Source organism: Myotis lucifugus, unplaced genomic scaffold (assembly GCF_000147115.1).
Source record: "Myotis lucifugus unplaced genomic scaffold, Myoluc2.0 scaffold_7, whole genome shotgun sequence".
NCBI lineage: Eukaryota > Metazoa > Chordata > Mammalia > Chiroptera > Vespertilionidae > Myotis > Myotis lucifugus.
Window position 1 is genome coordinate 14,867,369 of NW_005871055.1, and position 9,105 is coordinate 14,876,473.

Consider the following 9,105-nt stretch of genomic DNA (forward strand, 5'->3'; position numbering starts at 1 on the left):
TACACTACTAAAAGACAAAGATGCTAATTGACCATACCTTCGCTATGCCCTAAGCCACACCCACCAGCCAATCAGAGCGACTATATGCAAATTAACCCAACCAGGATGGTGGCCGGCAGCCACAGAGCTGGAGCAAGCAGGAGGCTTGGTTGCCCAGGCGATGGAGGAAGCCAAGCTTCCCGCCAGCCCTGAGCCCCGTGTGGCCTCCGCTAAAGACAACAAAGTTTCAATTATAGAAGATACACAAATCCCAGATACCTGCTTCCAGCCAGCCTCCACTGGGAGCTTGGGTGGCTGGGGGTTGTGGCCAGCCTGCAAACAGCCATCAGCCCCTTACCCAGTCTTGCCAGGCACTCATGGGGTGAGGGTCCCTGCTGGGGGGCTGAGCCAGCCTAAAAACAGCCATCAGCCCCTCACCCAAGCTGGCCACACCCTCATGGGGTGAGGGTCCCTGCTGGGGGGCTGAGCCAGCCTAAAAACGGCCCTCAGCCCCTCACCCAGGCTGGCCAGGCACCCCAGCAGGACCCTCCCACCCTGAAGGGCTGTGGCCAGCCTGCAAACAGCCATCAGCCCCTCACCCATAGTGGCCAGGCACCACAGGGGGGAGGGTTCCTGCTGGGGGGCTGAGCCAGTCTGAAATGGCCCTCAGCCCCTCACCCAGGCTGGCCAGGCACCCCAGCAGAAACCCCCCCACCCTGAAGGGGCTGTGGCCAGCCTGCAAATGGCCTTCAGCCCCTCACCCAGGATGGCCAGGCACCCCAGTGGGGACCCCCACACTGAAGGGGCTGTGGCCAGCCTGCAAACAGCCATCATCCCCTCACCCAGGCTGGCCACACCCTCATGGGGGGAGGGTCCCTGCTGGGGGACTGAGCCAGCCTGAAAATGGCCCTCAGCACGTCACCTGGGCTGGCCAAGCACCTCAGCAGGACCCCCCCCCGCTCTGAAGGGGCTGTGGCCAGCCTGCAAACAGCTATCAGCCCCTCACCCAGGGTGGCCAGGCACCCCAGTGGGAACCCCCACACTGAAGGGGCTGTGGCCAACCTGCAAACAGCCATCAGCCCCTCACCCAGGGTGGCCAGGCACCCCAGTGGGGACCCCCACCTGAAGGGGCTGTGGCCAGCCTGCAAACAGCCATCAGCCCCTCACCCAGGGGGGCCAGGCACTCCTATATAATAAAAGGGTAATATGAAAATTGACCCTAACAGCAGAATGACTGGTCACTATGACACACACTGACCACCAGGGGGCAGATTCTCAATGCAGGAGCTGACCCCTGGTGGTCAGTGTGCTCCCACAGGGGTTGCTCTGCTCAGCCACAAGCCAGGCTGACGGCTGCCAGTACAGCGGTGGTGGTGGGAGCCTCTCCCGCCTCATCAGCAGCGCTAAGGATGTCTGACTGCAGCTTAGGCCTGCTCCCCGCTGGCAAGTGGACATCTTCCAAGGGCTCCTGGGCTGCCAGAGGGATGTCTGACTGCCAGCTTAGGCCCGATCCCCCAGGGAGTGGGCCTAAGCCAGCAGGTGGTCATCCCCGAGGTGTCCCAGACTGCGAGAGGGCACAGGCCAGGCTGAGGGACCCCCACCCCGAGTGCACAAATTTTTGTGCACCGGGCCTCTACTACTTTAATAAAGCCAATTTTTAATAAACAGGGAAAAGGAACCATTTAGAGCTACTGCAGTTGTCCAAATAAGAATTAATTGAGTTTTCCTAGCTTGAATGGCTCAGTTGGTTGGAGCATGGTCCATGGCACTGAAAGGTTACTGGCCCGATTCCCAGTCAGGACACATACCTGGGTGTTGGGTTCCATCCTGGTTCTGGTGTATATGAAAGGCAGCTGATTGATGTTTCTCTCTTACTTTGTTGTCTCTATCTCCTCCTCTCCCTTCCTCTCTCTAAGCATATCCTTGGGTGAGGATTTTTTTTTGAAAAAAAGAAGTAATAGAGTTTAACTACTGTAGTGATGAGGAATATAAAAGAAGGTGAACAGACTTAAAATATAATTTGAAAGAAAAATCTATAGGACTTAGTAATGAAATAAATATATGAGATAAAGGAGAAGGAAGAACCAAGGTTGATTCTCAGATTTAAAAGTGAGAAATTGATTGGACAGAAATGTCATATACTAAAGGGGGAAAGATTGGAAAACATATTAGCAATGTATAAATTCTATTCCAGTAATAGTTCATTATAGCAATATTAGCTAATAAATCTTGGTTTGAAGATATGTTTGAATAACATTAACCTACATGGTAGAAAAGCAAAAACAAACACTCCTGGAGTTCCTGATTAGATAATACATTGTCATAGGTTGCTATTCACCCCAAACCTGAACTAGCAGTGTCTCAGAATTAGAGAGTGGTTGATAAATCCTATCAATAAAGTCTTGGGATCTTCATGAAGAGCATCCTAGACAGGAGGGCTAGGTTCATGAATCAAGTGAATGCTTCCTAAGTATGCTCTTTGCTCTACTGACACTACCCTGGCTGCATTCTGCAATGCTGTGAGGCAAAAAATAAATTTGGTGAGACCTATGCTGCTTCAGGTGATAGGAATACATCAGGGTCTGTCCCAGACTGTCTGATACATAGATAAGATGTCAACAGGTATTCAGGTGCAAGTGGACAGGTGTATCCCTTAGATTTATCATCCTCTTTCTTCCCTTACTGTGGAATAAGTGAAAAAAAGCAAAAAAAAACACCCAAAAAACAGAAGGATGGTTTAATAGCTCCATTGGAAGCTATAAGACAATAAAGCCAAACTTTAAACAATCTAAGGAAAAATTTGTCTTCATATATTTCTGGGGTCTTATCCGCAGCTGCAAGGGTTCAGGAATCTGGAGAAGGGCTGCGATGTAAATTAAATAAACTAGACATGAAATATAAATTTAGGAGGCATGGGGGAGTCAGGGGAGGCTCCACTTTCTAGTGAAGTGGACTCTCTGTATGTCCAGACCCATGGCTTTTTATTTGCTGGGAAACACATTGGCCCTTTAAGAATGCAAACAGGTAAGGTTTGATAAATAGGAAAAGATTATCATTAGTCAACAGAGCCAAATATCAACAGTACAATGATTGAAATTTCTTTTGAGAGCCAAATTTTTTAAACTTAAACTATATAGGTAGGTACATTGTTATTAACTTAACTAGGGTACTCCTAAGGCTTAGGAAGATCCACACTCAAGGGGACAAAGAGCCGCATGTGGCTCGAGAGCCGCAGTTTGCCGACCATGGGGTTAGGAGAAATGCCTACAGCTGTTCCAATTGCAGGTAATAATATATGCAGATTTTCAGCCCTGCTGAAGCCCCAAGATCCATCAGCCTCCTGATGAACTTCTTGCATAATTATGACCTGCTGGAATTTGCTTCTAGCATTTCCCACTTTTTGATTTAATAAATTTAACAAGAATGTATGCCATTTGCAGAGCTCAGGTCCTTTTAAGGTTTTTAAATTCAATGGAAAGGACTGAATTCTTTTATGTCCCTTTAAATTGCTGCCAGGCATCAAAGGAATCAGTCTGCAGTAAGTTCCTTTCTGGGCCAACAGTTCTTTGAGTCCCCTTCCCAATCACTGTCCAAGTTTTTTATGGGTTCCCTTCTCAATCACTGTCTCCTGTGACATGACAGCAACAATATTCCAGTTCTGGATGGTGGGCAAACAGTGAGCAACAGCAATGCAGGTCTGATATTCTATGGCTTTGTCCCGGGCAACCTGCAGCGATGCACAGCTGCTGAGTGCTAGCATGACAAGGCGTCTTTACCATCCTCCATCTCTGGACTGTTTCTCCTCTGTCTCCTCAGCGTGTTGCTTGGGGCCACCACCATCTGTGGCTGGAGTAGTCTGGTCCAGTTCCTCTCTCAGATCCATTGTTGCAGGAATCCACACGGGCTTGGAGGAGTTTCATGGAAATATATAAGCATATTCTTGACCAAAAGTTAATAAAGGGACCTTTCTATAAACTAAACTCAGGATCTTTTTATTTTGCTCAAACCATTTTCCTTTGGTTTATTCTGACACCATGTGTGTCTTGCCATCAGCATTACAAGTGAAAAAATTTTTAAAGTAAAAATTTAAGTAATTAAGGCTTTATGTAATTCACTTACAGGAGATTATTCCACTGTCCCTGCTTTTTTTGTTTTAATTTCAAGAGGCTTTTGGAAATCCTGCAATGCAGTCTTGATAGCTTTCTAATTAAATTCTTAGCACAAAAATATGACTGGTTTGGATTCATCGCATGTTAAGCAGCTTTACTATGAGATGAACCATCAGTAAAATATTAGTTAATGCTCCAGGAATAGTTTCCTGCCTAGTATAACTCATTTCAATTTGCCAATTTAAATCAGTCAGAAATAAGGCTTATTTTCTAACTTTACTTGTCTTTGGCTGTGGACAGTAAATGACAATAATTGAATTTCTGCTATTAGTCTTTGAGTAAATTCACATAAGCTTTGTTTAGGGAGGCAAAATGCAAATTATTTACTTTTCTTTTTGAGACCTAATACATTGACTTTTAATTACAGCTTTGTAGACATTTGAAAGAAACCTCTCTTTATTTCCCCCCAGTATAATTTCTAGGCCAAACTTAAGAACTTTCTTCTTAAAAAAACTTTTTTTACTCTCTTTTACATTGAGCAACACACTTGGTTGCTTTTCAGATGCTAATGGATACTGCCACATACATTTCAAGTGACTCTCTTTATAGTTATGTTGACTATATTAATTATGAGATTTAATGCTTGAATAATAACCTTCAGTTTACCCTGTAAATATTAGCAGAAGAGATTTTAAAATTTTTAAATTTCTACTTTTATTAGGCTTAAAATTTACTTTTAAACAGCATTCTTTTTGTCTAGTTCTCATTTGCATACACAGAGGGGTTATGGGAGGTTTCAGTAACCTATTTTTTTACTAGAATCAATTGCTTAACATTTTGGCTTCTCATTTAACTGAAATTATATGAGACCTGATTATATTTTAGAAAGCTAATTTATTAAGTAATTAAAGTAAGCATCTTTATTGAAAAAGCAAAGTAAGCAAACTTATACGTTTGATCTATGAGGTGTAGATACCATCCCAACGCCCCGGCCTATCTGAAAAGCAGGCTGCCAGGGCTTTTTGTCTTTAAAATTCCATTGCTTTTGTTTTTTAAAATTCTGCTGCTGAAGAAATATTCAGCAACTTTGCCTTGCCTTCCCTTAGAGGTTAAAACCTTCATAACATTTAAACTATATGTATATAAATGAAATATATTTATTAATTTTTATTTGATAAAGCTTTCCACATTATTTCAAGTATATTAAATTGGCCTAATTCAAAAATATTCTTTTAAGAAGAGAGAATAAATTCTTGAGTCACTCCAGGGCCCTTGGAGTGCTCCAAAAGCCATCCCTCGGTTAAAGTCTTGAATTATAACTTGGAAAGACCATCAAATATATATATTTCAAATATTATATTATATTATATTATATTATATTATATTATATTATATACTTTTTATAATTATTCTAAAAGATATCAATTAAATTTAAACTGGTTTTTATATTAAAAATTTGGTTGAGACCACAGAATTAACCCTCTTTTTAAATTAGACCATATAAAATACAAGAATTATTTTCTCAAAAATAAATTTCTATACTTTATGCATTTTATTATCACAACTATATAATTTCTCCCAACTTAATTTGAACTTTAAAATCTTAGCTGGCAAATTAAGTACTTAGCATTTCTCAGATTAGTAATAATTTTACATTTTTTTTTCAAGGGAAACCAGTTTAATGACAGCATGCTGTAGGAGGTGGTTGTACCACCCACAATGGCCAGATAATTCCATCCCCAGAGCCTAGTACAACTGCTGACCCTTGTGTGGATCAGGAATGAGAGAGCCAAATGCATTCTTAGAGAATAAAACAGGCACAGAGGGCCAAGCCAGGGCCTTGAGCCCATGTTTGCGTGTTGGTGAGCAGCCATCAGGCTCACAGCATCTCCTCAGCACGAGCAAGGCGGGCCAGCTGTGCAGTGACACTCGCCAAATCAGCAGCCTTGTCCAGCTTGACATAGGTATCAGTTCGGATGCGGTGGAGACTAAGCCAGTCAGGCAGTAGCTCAGAGAGGAGCTGCACGTGTTTCTCCATCTCCCCTGAGCTCATGGCCACATGGTAGCTGCCTACCATCCTGGCACAGGCCACCTCCATGGTGAGTGCTGGCTTGCGCTCTGACACAAAGATGCTACGCAATACCCGGGCCAATTCAGGCAGCCGCTCAAGCCGCTGCAACCTCTGCTCCTGCTCTGGGCACCGCGTCATCTGTGCCAGCTGCTTCTGCACCTCCTTGGCCCGGATCCGCTCCAGCAGGTCCTGGGACACCCCCTTCAGGGGAGCAGGTGGAGTGGCTGGAGGGGTCGCTGGCAGTACCGGGCTGGAGGACACAGGGCTGCTGGGCACAGCTGTGCGCAGGACTAAGTCATTCAGGGCCTTCTCCATCCTGGGTGACATCAGACTTCGGGCTCGAGCCAGCACCTCCTGAGCAGTGGCCAGCGTCTCTGTGGTGGGTGGCTGGGGCAGCTCAGCAGGCTCGATGTCAGGCACTTCATCCACGTTGAAGCGAGGGTGCCAGCGTGTCAGCCGGTCCTCAGGCACCACCATGGGGGGATTCAGGGAGGCCAGGAAGACCCTGTGGTGATCCCGAACACGCTCCACCAGGTTCTGGCTAAAGACCTGTTGCCGCTGTAGGAGGCGTGAGGCTGTGAGCTGGGGGGCCACGTTGCCAACCTCCTGATCCAACAGTGGCTAGATGGTGAGCTGATAATCGGACCTCTTGACATTGTCTTTGAAGGTGGGGATGTTGCGCTCCTGGCGGAAGCGGTAGGAGGTAGGATACACGGTTTTGATCTGGCCCACATTGCGCTCCTCAAAGCGCTTCCGCATCATGTCCTGGACACCCTGCTTGACCTTGGCAAAGGTCACGGTCTCTGAGCAGTTGTAGAGCATGCCCACAATGGTGTCCATGCTGCGGAACATCTCAGCCAACACCTGGTACTTGTAAGGCAGCACGAGGCCAGGAAGGCCTGGCTGGGCCAGGGCATGGAAGCGTTGATAGGCAGGTGCCTTCTCTTCACATGGCTCTGCTGGGTGCCCCTCGGCCTCCAGCACACTGGGTTCCTTGGCATCATTCCCCGAGGCACTTGCCCTCAGTTCCTGGGCCCGTGCCCCCAGCTCCTGGGCCCGCTGCAGGCATGACTCGAGTTCAGAGAGGATGACTTTCGAGGAGACCTTGTCCTTCTGGGGTGCCAGTTTGGGCAGCTGACCTGAGAGGGCAGCCTTCTTTGTCTTCTTGCTTGGAGAGGAGTGCTCTGGGGAGCCAGGGCCAGAGACCACATCGGCGGGCAGCCTCAACCTCCTGCGCGCAGGCGGCGCTGGCTGGTCTCGCGTGGGCTCATCGCTCGTAGGCTCGGCAGGCGGGCGGGCGCGCTTGCGGCTGCCGCCCAAGGTGGGAACCTGAGCGCGAAGCGCGGACTTGGCGGGGCTGGGGGTGCCCCAGTTTCCCTGGGCCCGCAAAGACACGGCGCTGGGGACCAGGGCAGCTGAGCAAGAAGAAGTCGGTACCCCGCGCTGCGCCATGGCGAGGAGGGAGCCGGGCAGCGGGAGCCCAGCAGCAGGAGCCTGGCAGCGGACGGACCAATAATTTTACATTTTTAAGAATATATTTTAAAAATATAAGACATATTTAATTAATAGATTCAATTCTGTCCTTTAGATTTTTCATATGAGGCAAACAGATTAACATTTCAGTATTTTGTCATTTCAAAATACCCAGATGTTCAACAAGTTTTTTATTATTTAATTCAGTAAACTCCAAAGTTTTAAGTTGCCAAAGATTTGTTTCTGGTTGGCAAAATAGGTTTGGCCCAGCCGCTTGATGTAAAACTACCACATTTTTCCTACTTAGGGAAGGGCAACCAGGCCCCTCCTTCAATAAGGAGGGAACCCCCACTATTAATATACCTATAATTATAACTGAACAGCTTTACTAAAAATTCTTTATCTTAGTTATATCTATGTTTCAACAATTTTGAGATTTTAAAGCCAATTATTAGTATCCAAGGCATATTCTTTGGCAAATTCTGTAAGAGATAACTTACTGAATTTCAGTGGACTTAAGGTTAACTTTGAAATGCAGTCTATTATTGTTCAAAAACTGTCATTTATTATGGAAACATCAATCTTGTTGTTTAGAACCTGCCTGTATTTTTTTCTTGAGTCATCTCTGCCATCTTTTTGAGGAAAAAACAGTGGTGGGTTCATTCTATAGCATCCGTAAAGCGATTAATTTAGCCCAAAACCTGTCCAAAATTGGGCAGAGCGCTCTTTTGTTTTAAGCTAGCTTTCTCTCTTTACAAGTACAGAAATCCCAGATGCATTCCTAAATTCTGCTAAATTTTTAAATGACGAACCAGGGGAAAAAACCATGGTGAAGATGAGACTTTTCTTTGTCTCCTAGAACACACTTGGCCACATGTTTCCCCACCCCCAAATCCTGCTTGCTTTGGGGAAATTTAGTAAATGATCTGGCCATGTTTCTTTTCTTTTTTTTCTTTTTTTATTTAATTTTTTTTATTTATTTTATTTTTTTAATATATTTTTTATTAAGATATTACATATGTGTCCTTATACCCACGTTACCCCCTACCCCCCCCAACTTGTGCCCTCACCCCCCCGTTGTCCGTGTCCATTGGTTAGACCTATATGCTTGCATGTAAGTCCTTTGGTTGATCTTTCCCCCTTACCCCCACCCTCCCCTACCTTCCCTCCAAGGCCCGACAGTCCAATCAATGCCTCTCCGTCTCTGGATCAGTCCTTGTTCATCAGTTTATGATGTTCGTTATATTCCACAAATGAGTGAGATCATGTGGTATTTATTCTTCTCTGACTGGCTTATTTCACTTAGCATAATGCTCTCTAGTTCCATCCATGCTGAGGCAAATGGTAAGAGTTCCTTTTTCTTCTTCCTCTTCTTAAAGAATACCTTTCAGCATTTCATATAATGCTGGTTTGGTGGTGATGAACTCCTTTAGCTTTTTCTTATCTGTGAAGCTCTTTATCTGACCTTCAATT

General features: G+C 45.5%; 1 pseudogene; it reads right to left on the reverse strand.

Moving 5' to 3' along the window:
* Window positions 1-5,948: 5,948 nt before the first annotated feature.
* Window positions 5,949-7,611, reverse strand: LOC102436009 (annotated as a pseudogene).
* Window positions 7,612-9,105: the final 1,494 nt, after the last annotated feature.